Genomic DNA, 18,879 nt, shown 5'->3' on the forward strand with positions numbered 1-18,879 from the left:
TCTATCGATCTTTCACAGGGTTTCCTGTGCCTGGCTGTATTGCCAAACTCCCCCAAATCATAGAGTCTTTTCATCTCAGAACTGGAAGGAATCTCTCTAATACCTCTAGTACCTGAGAAGAATCCCCTAAACAGCTGGTGTCAAACTCAGATAGAAATAGGGACCACTAAGCCATCCACCAGGATCCCTATAGGCGCTGATGGACTGAGTAGCTAAGTGTTGTATTATCTACGTTTCGTTGTATATTTATTTATTTCATTACGTATTTCCCAATTACAGTTTAATCTGGTTTGGGCCAAGTAAGCAGTGCTGTGGGGCTGCATGCTGCTCATAGGTTTGACACCTCTGCCCTATTCATTATCAATAATTGGTGAGTCAGCTTCTAGTTGAAGACTTTCAGTGATGGGGAATGTACTACCTCTCCCCCCCACCCCACTACAACCCTATTTCAGTTTGAAACAGGCTCTGATAGTTTAGATTTTTCCCTTATAGAGTTGAAATCTTGATGATTTCAACTCATTCCTTCTACTCATTTGCCCTGTGGAAGCAAACAGCAGAATTTGAATCTCTATTCTCCAGAATAACAATTTGAATACTTTAGGTCAGCTATTGGATCCCTATTCCTAGACTTCTCTTCTCTAGGTTAAAACTCCCCAGTTTCTTCAGCTGATCCTCATAAGTCATAAACTAGAATCACTTCCCCATCCTCATCACCCTTTTGTCAATGTGCTTCCTAAAATGTAGATGCAGAAGTACACCCAGTTCTCCAAATTAAATCCACCTGTGATAAAGGATAGAAGAATCGTCATCTCCCGTGTTCTGAACATTGTGGTTATATTGAGGCAACCTAAGATTAAATTAGCTTTGGGAGCTGCCTATTACACTGTTGTTAAGTTGTTAAGGAATCCCCAGTCCCAGGAAACTCCCCTTTAGGAATATGAGCCAGAGGGAAACTCAGTTGTGTCCAGAATTCAGACAAGCTGTGCAGACATCCCCTGATCAATAATGGGTCATTCAATGAAGGGATGACATCTAAAAAATAAAATTAAGAGGTGAGAGAGTAATATATTGGGAGAAGGAGGAAGGGAGAGATAGAATAGGGTAAATTATCTCACATAAAAGAGGCAAGAGAAAGCTGTTGCAATGGAGGGGAAGAACAGAAAGGTGAAAGGGAATGAATGAGTCAAACTTACTCTTATTGGATTTGTCTTAAGGAGGGGATAACATACACACTCAATTGGGTATCTTACCCTACAGGAAAGTAGGGGGAAAGGGGATGATAGAAGGGAGGGCATATTGGGGGAAGGGGTAGTCAGAAGCAAACACTTTTGAAAAGGTACAGGATCAAGGGAGAAAATAGAATAAATGGGGGTGGGATGCATAGTCAAGCAAAGCAAATTAACACATCAGTCATATCCAAACATGTATGTCTTATTCTGTAGTATGGGTCCATCACCTCTCTATCAGGAAGCAGGTGGCATGCTGCATTTCTAGGCTTCCCTCTGGAATTGTGGTTGGTCACAGTGTTGATCAGAGTTCCTGAGTCTCACAAAGTTGTCTGTCTTTGTAATGATGGTGTTATTACTGCATAAATTATTCTGCCGGTTCTGCTCACCTCTCTCTGTATCAGTCCATACAAGTCTTCCTAGGTTTCTCTGAAGTCATCCTTTCATCATTCCTTATGACATAATAGTATTGCACATATTCATATCTCATAATTTGTTCAGTCATTCCCCAATTGACAGGCATCTTCCAGTTCTTTTCTTCCACAAAAGAGCCATAAATATTTTTGTGCCTATTTGTCCTTTTCCTCTTTCTTTGATCTTTCTTTAATGGGTATGTGCCTAGTAGGGATATCATTAGGTCAAAGGGTATGTCCATTTCAGTAACTTTTTTTAAAAAATAATATTTTGGAGTTTATAGAAACCAGAGCAAAGATACAGGGTAGCGTGTGTGCCAGGCATGGAGCATGGCCTGTGTAAATTCGCTGAGGCAAGACATAGCAGAGGGATATCAGGAAACAACTAGGAAGTCAGTTGGACTGCAACCTAATAATAATAGTAAGAGCACCAACAATAGTAATAATGGTGACATTTCTATAGCATTTAAAAGCTTACGTTGTATCACAACTCTATGAAGTTAGTCCTATCCCCACTTTACAGATGAAGAAATTGAGAGGCAAAGTGATTAGTGGCCACTTTAGTAAGAATCGGTCAGGACTCAAATCCAGGTCTCTCCTGATTCCAAGTCTAGCACACATTCCACAACAATAAGCTACATGAAGAAAGAACAAGCCTGTGAAATCAGACTGGTTCAGAGGATTGGACTCTAGGGAGCCATCTTGTTTGTCTTGTTTCTCGCCACTGGACTCCGGTGACTCCAGAGGAGACAGTGGGGCAGATGCCTGCACAGTTCTGCCTCCTCGCTCAAATCCAATTCACTTGCAAGTCAAGACATCACCCTGCTGATGTCACTGACGACAGTGACAATTCTGGGGAGTTACTGAAGGTTTTTAAAGAAAAGAATGACGCGGTCATACCTGGTGCCTTAAGAAAATTAATTTGGCAGCTATGTGGAAGATGAATGGAACGGGAGTGAGGAGGGACCTGGGAATATTTAGCAGGTGTAGTAGGCATTTAATAACTGATTGTTGTATGAAAGGGGCCATGCTCTCTCAGGCTCCATTGACCACTCTGTTCTGCCTCTGAATATGATCAAAAGAAATACTATTTGTAAAGCACTTAGGGGACGGCTAGGTGGCACAGTGAATAGAGCACTGGCCCTCGAGTCAGGAGAACCTGAGTTCAAATCCAGCTTCAGACACTTAACACTTACTAGCTGTGTGACCTTGGGCGAGTCACTTAACCCCAAATGCCCTACCTTCCCCCCTCCGAAAAGAAAAAAAAAAGCACTTAGCCCAGTACCTTGTACACAGTAGCGCTATATAAATGCTAGCTATCATTATGATTCTTATTCTTTTTCCCTGTGAATTCTCCATAGCAGAATGGAGCATGGTCCTGTCTTCAAACCCCAGTCCTGCTGCTTCCTACCTGTGTGGCCTTGGACAAATCACTCCTCTCTCTAAGTGTCAACTTCCTCATTTGTAAAATGAATCAACCAGACAATCTATAATATTTTCTTCTGGCTATAAATCTATGGTGATGATGAAGGAATGGCTTGTGATAAAGCCAACCTTCAGAACTTGGCACCAGCACCTGGAAGGAGCCCAGTCGCCTACTGTTGTACAGCTGTGGTCACCAGAAGCTCCTTGAAGGGCTGGATCCCAGGGCAAGATAAGGAGCAGAACCCCAGATTCAGACCATGCAAGATGAGAGCAGCCTAGCACCCTGAGCCTGCCAGATCACATTGGCATTTTTGTTCCTGTTACTTTGACTTCAGGGTACAATAGGCCTTTAAACAGTAAAACCTGGCCAAGGGGACCTGACCCACATTCTATACCTAGAGAATGTCATGGCAATCCAGTTGGATGGAAAGAATCAAACCTATTTGGGAATGAGAGCTTTATAGCTTGGAGGAAGCTCATCTTAAAACCCTCATTCCCATAAATGAGAGAGGTCCTCCAGAGCAAGGTTAGGGTACTAGTCTCCTTCAGGATTCTCGGGGTACCTCTGAGGGTCAGTGGAGAGTGAGTTTTCCTCATCCCCTGAGGTTCCCATTTTGCTGTGTTCTCCCCAATGTTAACTACCAGTGATTAGTGTCCCAGGATCATTGAACCAACATCCATTAGCTTTTTTTTTTTTAAAGCAATTGGGGTTAAGTAACTTGCTCAAGGTTACACGGCCAGGAGGTTCTGGGTGGGTGCTAAGTGTCTGAGCCCAGATTTGATCCCCAGGTCATCCCAACACTGGAGCCAGTGCTCTTACTCGCTGTGCTACCTGGCCGCCCCTAATCCATTAGCTTTTACAAAGGGATGTTTACTAAGAAGGCAGATCAAAACTATAAGTACAAAGCATTTCTCCCAAAATGTAGGGAGCCACTCTATACCAGCCCTTAAGTTGTGGGTTGTGACCCTGGGGTCCCGACCCACAATTTAAGAAGAACTGAAGGGGTCTATGGTGGAAAAAGTTTAAGAAGTCCTGTAATCCCATACCATCTCATTTCCTGGAAAAAGTGGGCTCAATTTTAAAGCAATTGAGTTCATTTTGGAAGGTGGCATGGTTAGTGGATGAGTTCGTGCAACTCCCTCAATTCGTTTTTATGGTTGCTCACCAAACTCAGTGGTCTACAAAATATGGTGGGGATTCTGATTCCTGGACCTCTAGTAGCTTGCTCTCCCAATCTTTGAAAGTTCACAAGGTTGCTGCCTATTCGAATGTTCCTTTACCCAAGAATAGTAATGAACAGATGCAACATGGACAAAAACAGTAACTGAGCCATGCCCTTCTGGACCCACAATAGGCTGAGGGTTCTCATTCAGTCACAGCCTGGAGGAAAGTGGAACAAATCGCCCAGTTAGCAAGTATTCCTTAAGCATATCTGACCATATCACTCTCCTGCTGAATAAATTTCCCTATCTCCCTGCTACCTCTCAGGTCAAACTCTTTTCTCTGGCATTTAAAACCTTTCACACCTTGTCTCCAGCTGACTGTTCCAGTTTGATTACACATCACTCCCTTCGGACACTCAAAGGTCCAGCTAGACTGCCTTTTTGCTGTTCTTCTGACCCTCCTCTCCATCTCCTGCCTCTGTGACTGTAATTCGCTCCCTCTTCACTTCCAACTTTTAGAATTCCTTGTTTTTCCCAAAACTCAATTCAAGCAGTTCCTTAAACATTAGACTTTCCTGGACTCCCCCAACTACTAGTGTCTTTCTACCCTAAAATTATTTTGCATTTTTTAATATTTTGTATAAACTTACATAGTACTTGTTGCCTTCTCTGATAGAATTAACCTGCTTGAAGGGGACTGTTTCTTGTCCTTGTATTGCTGGTACCTGACACACAGTATGTGTTTAATAAATGCCCCTTGATTGAGTTATTGACCTCAGAACCCAAAATCATCTGTTATTACTAATAGAGATAGACCTAGAAGGTAACAGTGGCTTAAGCAGTACCAACGACAGCAGCGTACTTGGAGGTCATTTTCACTCCCCACAGATTGTCAGGTGGCTCCTCTGGGGCCATCCAGAAAGACCATTCCTGTATCCCTCACCTCACCAACAGCTCCAAGAAAGATACATGGTGGGAGCTAAGAAGTGAGTAAGAAACAATTTCTTAACCCTTAGAGCTGACCAACCAAATGCGGAATGTGCTGCCTCTAGTTGGAGATAGTAAGTTCTCCCTTCCTGGACATCTTCAAGAAGAGGAAAGATGACCACCTGTCAGAATTGTGGAAGGAGAAATCCCTGGTCAGGTATGTTGGCTTGTGTGGTTCAGCCCAACACTGAGATTCCATGAGGTAAGGGAATACAGGAAGGCAGCAGCTATATACTGTCAGTTATTGTAAAGAGAGGCAACCTTCAGCCAGCACATAGAACCTGGGAGAAGCACCTTTAGAAGCTTTTCTTCTAGCCTTTAGAAGCTATTCTTATCCCAGGGTCCTGAGGCACAGATTCACTAGATCTCCCCAGCATCTTCTCTCCTAACCTTCTTCCTCCCCTAGGCTTCCCACTCCCCAAAGTTCCCTCATCCAGTAGTATTGACATTCCTCAAACCTCCCCAGAGCCCCCTGGGCCTCCCAGACTTCTGAATCATCCTCCCTCCCAGACTTCTCTCTCCACACTCCCCAGGCTCCCAATGCCCTCAGTTCTCCAAGTCTTCTCAGCTTTCCATTCTCTTCTCCAAAAGCTATATGTACAATTATTTCGACAGGGTGAGTGTAGTGTTGTCTCAGGGTACCAACACATTGGATCTTTTCTGGGGACAGGGTTACTTCACCTTTCTATCCTTTGGCAGTTTATAGAATAGTAGTTCTTAACCTGGGGTCTGCAAACTTTTTTTTAATATGAGAACTGTTTTAGTACAATTGGTTTCCTTTGTAATCCTATGTATTTTTATGCATTTAAAAACATTGTTCCTATAAAGAGTACATAGGCTTCACCTAAGGGATCCATGATACAAAAAACGAAGAAGCCCTGTTATAGATCAGCTGCCTCCAGATGCTACTTCTATATACCCTGGGCCAGGAGATGGGAGCCTGCATACTCAAGGTCACATGTGGCCCTCTAGGTCCTCAAGTGTGGCCCTCAAACTTCACAGAACAAATCCCTTAGGTTCCCCACACCTCTCCTGGGCCCTTGTGGGGGGGCAAAGTCCACATTCTCTGGGGAACAACTGGGCCTACGAATTTGCTTCAGCTGCAGTTCTGGTTGGTTCTGGCTCTGCTGCCCACATCCTACCCTCACCCCGTACCCCAGGGCCTGACTCCTCCAGACATTATCAAAATGACAGTAAATAGATGGATCCCTGGAACCCTGCTGCCAGGGGGACTGGCCCGGATGCCCTGCCAGATATCTCTGAAGTGGTGCCCTGAGCAGGGTTCAACTGTGGACCCAAAAAAGAACCACAATCAAGGGGTTGTGGGAGGAGGAGGGCAGAGCCATCAGGAAGAAAGGAGAGGTGCTCTTAGAGCAAAGGCTTGGTGTCGACCCCATTCTAAGGCTGGGATTGACAAACAATCAATCTGCTCTATGGTTTAGCTCATCTTAATGGTTAATTTGGAGGGGGCCCAGTTAATTAATTGAACGATGTTAGTTACAGCCTAGACAGCCAAGTTCAGATAAAGTGAAAAAGAATTCAGTCCCAGCCTGTCAGGCTGACAGCTTGGTCTTGGTCTTGGTCTTGGGGGAAAAAGCCCTGAATTTGGAGTCAGGAGGCCCCAGTTCAGATCCCCAGCTCTGCTGCATAACTAGCTGTGCAGTCTTGGAGAAGGCCTTGCCCTTCTCTGACCCTGCTTCCTTCCCTGTGAAATGAGAGAGTCTGAGCTTATCTGTAAGGGACCTCCCGGACGGTCCAAGCTTCTCCCCTTCTATCTACTTCATTGAAAATACGTGGCTGTTGGTAGCAGCCATCCTCAGACCCCTCAATCTACAAGCATTTTTGTGGTACACTAGAGGCACAGGAGGAAAGACATAAGTGAAGCAGATCCTACCCTCCAGGAGCTTATTTACATTTGCCTAGAGGAAACAAGATGTCCACGGATAAGTAGCCTGAGAAAGAAAGAGTAAATAGAAAATAATTGGGTAGGAAGAATTAAGTGAACAGGCCCGGGGATGGAAGGGGGCGGGGCAGGAGGAAAAGGGGGAGGAAGGAGGATAGAAGACCAATTAGAAAGTAGAGCTTGGGGGTGGCTAGGTAGAGCAGTGAATAGAACACAGGCCCTGGAGTCAGGAGGATCTGAGTTCAAATCCAGCCTCGGACACTTAACACAAAACTAGTCCTGCGACCTTGGGCAAGTCACTTGACACCAATTGTCCTCCCTTCCCCCCAGCAAAAAGAAAAAAAAAAGTAGAGCTTGAGCAAGGTTTTGAAGGTAAATAGGGATTGTCAGAGGCCAACACACTCCTTGGAGGTGCATGACCCTGTGATATGACTATGGGGTACAGACTCTGCAAAAGTCCTAAAAGAGCTGGAAAAACCTAAAGTGTACATCGAGTGTAGAGGGAATAAGAACAAGCATTTATGTAGCACCTACTGTGTACCAGGCACTGTGCTGAGCACTTTACAAAATGTTATTTTCTTTGACCCCCACGCCAACCCTGGGAGGTAGGTATTATTATTATTATTATTATTATTATTATTACCATTTTATAGGTCAGGCGATTGAGGCAAATAAGGATTAAGTGATTTACATGCATTTATAATCTGTCCTTCTGACTAATGATACTTGGGCACTAATGGCAGTTAACACTTGGGAAAATACACTGGAATGGGGGTTCAACAGCCACAAAAGTGGAAAGTATCTGAGGCCAAATTTGAACCCAGATCTTTCTGACTGCCGGCCCAGGGCTCTAAAGAGAAATGGTGTCTGCTGTCCAATGACCAGCCTAGCTGACAGCAGAGAATTACTCATCACCAGTTTGTCCATGGTGAGATGACTTTTTCAGTCCAAGCAACCTGGGAGCACCATTCCCCAAGTAGATGTCTTTACCATCAACAAGCATTTTTGTGCAGGCCCTCTCTGTGCTAGGAATAGACAAGGAATGATTGGTACTGGTGAAAGGAGCTCCCCAAACAGACAAAATCACAGATTCTTGATGGACTAAAGAAGTGCTTGCATTGGGGGTACTATGGGCCTCAGTTTTCTCATCTGTCAGATAAGGAGGCCTCCACTCATCTCTAGGTCCCTCTTCCAGATCTGATATTTTATGAATGAGTCTATTATTTTAGTGGCTAAACATTCAGAGGGCGATGAAGGCACCTATCTACCTATGCCCTACCCTCTTCTCTCTGTCCTATTCCTTCCTACCTGTCAAGGCCCAGTCCAAATTCCACCTCTTCTGGGGAAGCCTTCCCTGGCTACCCTGGCCCTTGCCCTGGCTCTCATTGACTCACTTCCCCTCAATTCATATAGTAATTTATTACCCTTTCATTTGATGTGTCTCTATTGTACCTCCTCCCAGATAGCACTTGGGGAAAGGGACCAGCTCTTAATCATTAAGTAAGAGTTCTTCACATCTAGCCCAATCTAAACCCAGCACACTGCACCGCCCCCTTCCAAAACATCTTCATGCTGTACCACCACATATGCCTTCCCCCCCATACCACCACCATTTCCTACCTTTAGTTCTGGGAAAGTAACCAGGTCTTTAAAAAAGCTACAATGTATAACAATGACTGAAGAAGTGAGCTCTTCTTGGCCATTAGGCTGAAAAAATGGGGGGGGGGGGGGGGGGAATGTTCAAATTATCAATTGTTATAGTGGGTGTTCTTTATCAGCTGTAGGTTGCCTGGGTGGCTGTCATGGTCACTGTCTCTGAAATGCTGTGAGTCTGCATACGCATGCCCTGTACATGGCTGTGCATGCATGCACATATACACACACACATATACACACACACTACCATTTTTCAAGAGAAGAAACTGAGGCAAAGAGAGGAAGAGGCCTGCCTAAGAACTTATAGGTAGTAGGACTAGACTGCAAACACAGATATTCCCACCACTCCAGGATTTCTTGTACCATATATAACTACCAGAAAAATAACCAATTTGGTTGTGGAGGCATGGCAACCATCTAAGAAGCTACATGCCCAGGTTCTGGAGTCAGTGGTAACTATATTCAGGAAGCCAAAGTTAGTGTGGCCTAGAGGAGGGACAGGCAGGAAGCCCCAATCCAGAGGGAGGGGAATTGGTAGAGTCCAGCCTGGACAGGACACTTGACACCCACTCACACAATAGTGACACCATCAAAAGTGTCATCCTATGTAAAATTTGAGGTGTGTGCAGAGAGATTAGGTTTTAAGAGCATTAGGACTAGGGAGAGTTCCATCATGTGTAAATAACAGAGTTACTTTCCCCAATAAAAGTCAGATATATGATGGGCTGAGTGGATATGATAGGGCCCAGCTCCAGCTGGGGACACGTTTATTTTGATAGATAGTAGGGCAGTTCCCAGGAGAGATACAGAAAGAGATTAGAAGACAGGTTTGCATGATGAACTGGGGCCATGCTGGGGCTCCCCACTCGGGGAAGTCACATTGCAGTCCAGGTGAAAGAAGGACACGTGGCTGGAGAGACACATGACTGGAGAGATGCCATCATCTCACAGCACACAGACCTAGGAGAGTGAAGTCTACACTGGGCTGATCTTGCTGAAACTGGCAAAAATCGGGATAAGGAAGCAAGGGCAAGGCTAGCGGAATAGGAAGTTCCTGTCATCCCCCCACCACCCACCACCCCCCCTTCCTGCCCCAGTAGTCTAGAAGACAGGGAGTTAGGGCTCTAGCTCTGTCCCCAACCCAGTGTGAACTTTGGAAAACTACTTTCTCTTCCTGAGCCTCAGTTTCCTTATCTGTTAGATGATGAGGTTGTCCAGAGAGCAATTTATACAACAGCAACAACATTGTAAAGAAAGAGAATTACTTTGAAAGACCTTAGAACTCTGATCAATACAACCATAAACCAATTCCATGAAACATTCTACATACCTCCTACAGCAAGGGATGGACTGAGGATGTAGGATGAAACATATATTTCTGGTCATGGCTGATGTGGGAGTTTATTTTGCTTGATTACACATATTTATTTCAAGACTTTTGTTTTTCTTTTCTTTTTGAATGCAGGAGAAGAGAGGAAGAGTGAAAATAAGTCCTTGCTGGGCCAGGCCCCCCCAAAAAAAGAGAGAACGAAAGGAATCACAAACAAGCAGGACAGCTTTGAAAGCTACATGTTGAACTTATTGTATACTTGAAAAGAAAAACAAGTTCTGCATAATAGATGAGCAGTTTCAAATACAGTCCTCTCCTATTTAAATTGTATGCAGAAATGTCTATTTTATTTGGTGTTTATTAAGTCAAGAATGGCTTTGCTTTGTTGTTTTTTAAAAACAAAACCATTGTATTTCTACTAGTAAATACAGATGATATGGATGGATATTATGAATGGCAAATAATACAAATATACTTTATTTTTTGGAGAAAAAGTTTACATAAATAAGGGGACACTTTGGAAACCCTTTTGCTTAACCATGTTTCTGAACAAAAACAATGCCACTTTAAGCACAAATATCCTCCTCTTCAATATATATTTGGAGATAGGAAGACAGCACTTGGTTTAAAAAAAAATGACCTTGTGTTAAGGCCTGGTCACCTACATGTAAATAATGTAGAATTAAGTCAACATATAATTCTGATACTAGCTATAGCAAATCTGTGGTGTCTCTGTGTTTTGAGAACTTTGTGACATGTACCTTTTCTCATCCTCCTGGATGAGGCCATCTTCAGTTGTCCTGATGCATATCTGGCCACAGGACCCAGATGGCTCTGGAGGAGAAAGTGAGGCTGGTAACTGCACAGTCCTGCCTCACTGTAATCCAATTGACTTGCATGTCATGGCATCATCTTCCTGATGTCATGATCCTCTTGAAGAACAAAGGACAAACAACACCCTCCTGGAGGAGCTGCTGCATGACAGTCTGACTCAAATTCTTGTTAGGCAGGACTGAAGAAAGATGTCAAACAAGTTTCACAAACCATTTAGAGTGAATCACCAGAGTTTCCTTTAAGCACATAAAGAAACAGGTAACAATAGAAAGACATTAGTTACAAGTAATCTTCCCTTTGGTGCCATCTTTTTGTTTTTCTTTGTGATTTCTGCACTTGTTTGATTCATACCCTTACAATGCAAACTCTAGTAACCTACTGCAACGCATGAAAGCCCAATATGCCTATTATTTCATAGGCATCTGCACTTTTCAAGTTTTAATATTTGTTCTTCAACATCCAGACTGTGTCAGCAGCTCTTGAATATAAAAAATATATAAATGAGTTTAACTATATTCTAAAAACGCAGATGCCCATAACAACCGAGTTACTAGAGGGAAGAGAGTTTTCAGAAAAGGAAGAAAGCAAACAAGTTCACTTGGAGGGAATGTGGTTCAAGTCTCTGGATTAAAAAATAAATAGCAACACAAAACCCCCAAATATTCCCCAGAGAAGCTGATCATCATGGAATTTCCAGAAACCCCCCTTTTTCCATCAAAGGGACCTTAAAAACCCCATTCCAAGTATTTAAAAGTCTACAACTACCAGGATGCCATTAAGCGGTAATCAGCAGGCAGAAGAGTAAGGATATCTATACATATATCTTGCAGTGTAGCATTTTTAGCTATTGACTGACTAGTAAAACCCACTGGTATACCAGAAGTGCTAGTAAGGGTAAGGGTGGGAAAAGATTGAAAACATTATGTTTATGAGAAGGCTTTCATGGCTAGGAAATTTACTAACTAGTACATAAATTCTAGGACATATCTTTCTTTTTTCAATGTTAAAAATCATTGATTTAAAAAAAATCCTACAAGTAGATACAGTCACAAAAGTTATATGGCAAGGACCACACACACACACACACACATGCACATGCATATAGACACAGACACATACACACACATACACACAATACAACATCAGGACCATATTATTGGTTCAATAGTATTCCATGAGGCTAGAAAGCCTGTCCCTAGAAAAATATCGCACTTGTTTATAAACCACCTACCTTTAAGACCATACTTTGAATCTTGCCTTGCTCTCCTTCTCCTCCTCCTCCTCCTTCTCCTTCTTCTTCTTCTCCTTTTCCTTCTCCTCCTCCTCCTCCTCCTCCTTCTTCTCCTTCTTCTTTTTCTTCTCCTCCTCCTCCTCCTTCTTCTTCCTCCATGTTACAATTGGAGAATTTTCACATGCAGCCTTAAACATTTTGCATTTCTTTGCCAATCTTGCAGCTGAGTATCTTGTTCCAGTTGATTCTGGTGCAGGTGACTGGAAGCTGCTGGTGGGAGGCCTTGGATGTGGTGTCTGATATTGTCTGATAATTCTCACTAATCGAGGTCTAATACTCATATTTGGCATGTTCTATGATTTTAATAAATTCCTTGGCAGTTTGTACATCATTGGTAACAGTTTCTGAATCCTGTCCATCTTTGTGATTAACCAACTAAGCATCATCATCTTCATAGTAATGGACCTGAATCTTTAGCACTCCAACCATCAGTCATAGATGGTGTTATAGTAAACTTCCAGTCTGATCTCTAACGATGATTCCAGAAGTTTTTAGGCTAAAATTGGTGGCTCTCAATACAGGTAATAACAATCTTCTGCCCATCTGTAATTTTAGCATAAACAGTACAGAAACTGTTGGAATATTTATCTTTCACATAGGACCTTAATGCACTGTCATAGGATTTTCTCCATGACTTCAGAGCTCCATCTATGTCCCTGGGTTGGGGGTCACTTGCTTCTTTCTGTTAAGTGATCAAACTTAAAGAAAACTTTATTTCTTGACTCTAAAAATCTACCACTGCTCAGGTCACCATGTTCTGTAATTAAGGCTTGACCATCATATCCTTTCAGTCTTCGCTGATGTGAATTGATCCATGTTATACTGGGCAAATGCAGGAGCTGCCCCTTCCTTGAGAAGTTTGTCATTGTTAAGCAGTAACCGGACATCATTAAACACTTCATTAAATTATCCTGGAGAAATATGCATAATGAATGTGGCAACTATCCGGACCTTGCCCTCATCTGACACCTGATCCTCGAGGGTGGTCATCTTGGTCTGCTCTAAAAATGTTTGGTTGGTTTTGTTAAATGAAAAAAATGAAGGGTTTGGATTCAAATGATCCTTATTGTGTCTTCTGGTCTGATATACTATTAGAGTCTTTAACTCAAATATATATATCCAGTTTCCAAAGGGAGCTGAAGACCAGAGGAGACCTTAGGTTAGGGGCAGTAATTTAAAAAAGTTAAAACTATGAGCAAAGGATGAAAATCTATGGAGAAGCAAAAGTGGACTCAATATAAGGAAATACTCTCTAATAATCAGAGCAATCAAAAAAAGAAACAGGCTTTCTAGGAGCCTTGTCTCCCTAGTACTTCTACAGATGTTGGATGCTCAATCCCAAGGATTTTGTAGCAAGGATTCTTTTTTCTGTATCGATTGGGTGAAGCGATCTCTGAATTGCCTTCCAATTAAGTCAAGGATTCTGGGAATATAGCAATCCAGACATCTGTCTCTCTGCCAAAAGCACAGCAGCCAGTAAAGTCTTGATTTACCTTTTATATTACTTTCATTCTTCAAAAGGTTAAGTGAGAAAGCTAACTCTTATTCCAGGTGAACAGGGTCTCTGGGTCTGGAGTTAGAAGACCTGTTGTTCAAAGCTCACATCTCACACTACCTGTGTGACTTTGGGTACAAGTCACTTAATGTTTTTGGGTCTCAGTTTCCTCAACTATAAAATGGGTAGGGGGAAGAGGAAGAGGTTGGACTAGATGACCTCTGAGTCCCTTCTAGCTTTAGGTCATTAATTTTGCAACCTGAGATCTTGTGACACATGTATGCATGCATATGTTTACCTGTATGTATATGCACACATGTGTGTACACTGTACATACTATCTATCATCTATCTATCTATCTATCTATCTATCTAATTTGTTTAACAGGAGCCCCAGAATATAGGACATTGAATTTCAGAGTTTAGAGAAAAGTTGAGTAAGATCTGTCTCAAATTCTGTAGGGGAAAGTGTTAGCAGTCAAAGAGGCAGGGAGCTGAACTGTGAAACCAGGAAAACTCTCAGTGCTGCTGAGGGTCCTGATGAGGATATTAGCCTTTCTGTCCCTCTGGGTCTCCCCATAAAAACAGAAAGAGAGCCCAGGCTTTGGGCTTGGTGTTCCTAAAAAATGTCCCTTAGGCTATAGCTAAAAAGATGGTTGTGTTGAAAGAGGCAAAGGGCTTATATGTCAAGTTGGAATCCCTTTGGAGAGGATAAATTTCTTGCAGCTAACAGGAGAGGAACTATTCAACAGAGGATTTCATTCTAAGATCAAGCAAGGGACTCTGAAGGTTTATTTTGCTTCACCGTAGATAAGCACTGTAGGTATGTAGCAGGGTCAAGGACTACACATTTGGGGACCACACAATCTGTCGGTAGTGCATAGAGCTCATTCAGTCAGGGGCCAGCGTTCAATGGCAGATTCTATAGTAAAAATACAGCTTACCCTCTGTGATGATTTAAACATCCAGTCCTTTGAAAGGAAGCATATTAGCACATTAATAACATATTAGGACATTAGTGAGGCATACCAGCTAACCGGTGGCCTACATTTCAAATAGGGTTTCTTTGGTCATCTGGCCAAGCAGGGTTTATGGTCTCAGAGTCAATAGAAGAAGGGAACCTTTGGGAAATGATAAGCAAGATAACAATTAGACCAAGAGAGGTGGGCTGGAGAACCATTGTCCTAGAGCAGTGGTCTCTAAACTTTTCTGATTGTGCACCCCATTAAATTTTGGGGGTTCTCCCCTACACACACATATATATATATATAAGTTTTAACTTATTTATAAATTATATAATGTATATAGACAAAAGGGGAAATTGCAAAGCATGAGATGAAATAATATTTGGCCTTCACAATAACTTATGAGGTAGGTGCTATTATTATCCCCATTTTACAGATAAGATAACTGAAGCTGTGAGAGGTTAAGTGTTAAGTAAGTAACCTTACACCATAATGACCAATAATATATCATCAAAACAAAGATAGAAGCTCATTTGGCAGCTGAGTGAAGGATGGGTCACAGGGAGAGAACTGAGGCAGAGAGAACCATTATGAGTCTGCTGCCATGGTTCATGTAAGAGGTGATGGGGATTTGAATAAGGATGATGGCTGGTGATTGGAGAGAAGATATGTGGGGTGAGGGGAAGTAAGGAATGGGGAATGACACCAAGGTCATGAACATGAGGGATGAAGGAGAGTGGCACCCTTGACAAAAAATATGGAAGGTCAGGATGTGGCAGGAAAGGAGGCATAATGAGATCTGCAATGAAAACAGAAACCCATCTATGCCTACTCATTATACTCAATTCACTCTCCTACTGAAAACAAAAAAGGGAGGGGGCTCTTACCAGCCATTGCCCAGGAATATGGAGCCTGACAAGAGACACGTGCCACCAGCAGAGGGGATCTGGGGGAGAGAAGATCTGGGTACTTTGGAGGTTGGGGAGAATTTGATTTGCACTGTTGCTGGCAAGAATTCCTGGTCAGCAGTTAGGTTAGTGGGGTCTCTGTGTCCAGAGGAAAAAAGGAAGGGATTGGAAGCTTACACAGCCACAAAAGGCTAGTGGCTGGGGTTGGGGGAAATGGTATGATGACAATAATAGATGAAGAAAGGATGGGATTATGCTGGAAACAGATCCCCAGTTGACTTTTGTGGAGAAGGTGGAATGCTACCCATATTCACTCTCCAGCTGACTATCTATGGCATGACATCCTGCTGTGGACCCTTGGGGCATAAAGTTCCCACTCTGGAGCCCAATGCCTTTAAGGCATGACCATACTGTTCCCACTTGGGACCATGTTTGAATGCCAAAGTTCTGACCCAGTAGTACAAGCAATACCATCCTCACCTCTACTCTAGATCAAGGCAACTTGCATCCCCTGGATCATACCATTAAGTCCTGAATGAAGAGTTGCGTAGCAGCCCTATCCATGAGCATGTCTCATGGGGAGAGTTCTTGAGTGTGAGAGTAAGAAGTCTTTGAGGGACAGAACCATCCCAGGGGAAAAGACTATGAGAAAATAAGGTAAAGTATATCCCACTGGGCAAAACCCTGAAAAACCAATGAAATAGCAAGAGATGTTGGGATAGCTTTTCATGGAAAGGACAGACAGGGGGATTTATTAAAAGAGACTATAGAGAATATAGGTCACAACTGAATGTCATGTGACCCTAGAAGACCAGGAAGGGCCTGGCCATGGTGCTTTGGTGGGTGAAGAAGTATGCTTTGGTGGATAGGTCACAGGATTGAGAGTCAGGGAGGCCTAGATTACAGTCTTGCTTCTAACACTTAGTAGCTATGTGACCCCTTCCCCTAGTGATTCAATGAAACTCTCTGTGCCTCAGTTTCTCCACCTGTATAATGAAGGGTCTGAACTTGATCATTTTAAATCTATGATCCCATCATCTTTCCTTCCAACATAATCATCTCTATAGCTACAGCATGAGAAGTTATGCAAGGAACATCAGCCCAGGGGTGTGGGCTCTCAGTGCCTACAGGCAGCCTCCAAATACCATTTGCATCCACATTGGTCTTTTTAGGCAGCTCTCTTTGTCTTCCTAATAAGAATAATCAAGGTTCCTGGCATCAGAATTCCATTCTGGAGAACTTCTCAAGCCTCTTGACCTGACTTCCAAGTCAGAGAGTCAAGTCAATTAAGCTGGGAAGGGAGCAGCTTCGGCCAATAGCCCTAAGGAGGGAGCCAGTCTGTCTTTTTTAGTATCAATAGGGGCAGCTGGGCAGCACAGTCCTGGTGTCAGAAAGACTCATCTTCCTGAGTTAAAATCTATTCAACTCTGAGCAAGTCACTTAACTCAGTTTGCCTCAGTTTCCTCCTCTGTAAAATGAGCTAGACAAGGAAATGGGAAACCACTCTGGTATCTCTACCAAGAAAATCTAAATGGGGGCGGCCAGGTAGCACAGCGAGTAAGAGCACCAGCCCTAGTGTCGGAATGACCTGGGGATCGAATCCGGGCTCAGACACTTAGCACCCACCCAGAAACACCTGGCCGTGTAACCTTGAGCAAGTTACTTAACCCCAATTGCTTTAGAAAAAAAATAAAGAAAGAAAATCTAAATGGGGTCAGACCAGACTGAACAATAAACAACTACCAGTGTTGTGATATGATGATGAGTCATGGAACATGGGAAATGAGGAACTATGAGGAAGAATTGGAGAAAAGCATATTATCAGAGAAGTGGCCAAAGTTAACAAGAAGAAGAGCTAGAACCCACGTGCAGAGCAAGGGATTACCAGTGGCCAACCCATGTGGTGCCCTAATGTCCCACAAGGTGGGTGGGCATTTCTCACAGATCCATGTAAATATCTGAGTCATCAACAAATCTAATACATGTGCCTTCTCTGTCTTTATCTGAGTCACTTTTTTAAAAATCAATGTTAATGTAGGATTTACAAAGTTGTGTTTTCCATTGATTCTCCCCTTTGATCTTCATAGTAAGCCTATAAGGTAGGCGCTACAGTATTGTCCCCATTTTTAAGGACGAGAAAACCAAGATTTAGAGGAGTGGAGTTGCTTTCCCTTTGTACCACAGCTTATAAAAATGGAGAGGCCAAATCTGAACATAGGTCTTCCTGACTCAGTTCCATTCCCAGTTCACTTCCTATACCATACAGCCAACACAGAACCAAGTCTACAATCAAGGATCCCTCCACCAAAGACCTTCCTTCCAGTTCACATAAGTGACTATTCTTTGGATCTGGTCATTTGTCCAGCTCTAAATTCACTTACCTGTGCCATCTAGCCCACATCTCCCCATCAACTCTAGAAAAAGGCAAATCTTGAGCCAATTTGCAAAAAAGGAGGAGCAGCTTAATTTTATAAAGTTAAGGCCAAATTCTAGACTGCATCATTAAAAGGATAGTGAGAGGTGACCACTATAAGCTAGCATGGGTTCATCAAGAAAAAATTAGCACAGATTAACCTTATTTCCTTTTCAGGCAACATGGTCTAGCAGAGACAGAAAGGGATAGAATCAAGGGCCAAATTGGAGGGATTGGCCTGGGTAAGTAGAAGGGCTGCCCACATTGCTTTGAGACTAAAAAGAGAGAATGATTGAAGACATTAAGAGATTTAAAGGAGTGAGGGAATGGATGTTAAAGCACTCAGGATAGATGGCCTCAGTCTTCAAATAATTTGCTGAAAATAAGAGGGATACATGGGTCTGGAGACAAGAAAAAAAAGAGGTTTTAGAATATACCCTGTTGGAAATGTGGGTCAATAAGAGAGGAATAAAAGGATGTAATAGAAATAGTCTAGTTGAAGTCAACTACCAATAAGCAACAAGATTTTGTTATTTCCTCTAGCAATATGTGTTTATCTAGGAATAGGAATGGAGAAGGTAGGTGGTGGGGATGACCCAAGCTAGGGTATTAGAATGGTAATAATTGTAGAAAATCAAGGGAGCAAGCATGGGGGTTATTAAATCATTAAAAATGCTTAACTCTAGAATCAAAGCTCAGTAGAATTGATGGACTGGAGATTAGAAATCAAAATGAGTTTGTAAAGAACAAGTTTGAGCTATCCCCTTCCAGACAGAGAACTGATGAACTCCAAGTGCAAATTGAAGTATAATTTTCTCTCTCTTTTTTTGCAGTATGGCTAATATGGAAAATATGTTATGTATGATTTCA

General features: G+C 42.7%; 1 pseudogene; it reads right to left on the minus strand.

The window, feature by feature from the left end:
* Positions 1-12,358: 12,358 nt before the first annotated feature.
* Positions 12,359-13,219, minus strand: LOC138146175 (F-actin-capping protein subunit alpha-1-like; annotated as a pseudogene).
* Positions 13,220-18,879: the final 5,660 nt, after the last annotated feature.

Source organism: Petaurus breviceps, unplaced genomic scaffold, assembly GCF_028583685.1.
Source record: "Petaurus breviceps papuanus isolate PSGF00001 unplaced genomic scaffold, PetGlider_PUasm1.0 90760, whole genome shotgun sequence".
NCBI lineage: Eukaryota > Metazoa > Chordata > Mammalia > Diprotodontia > Petauridae > Petaurus > Petaurus breviceps.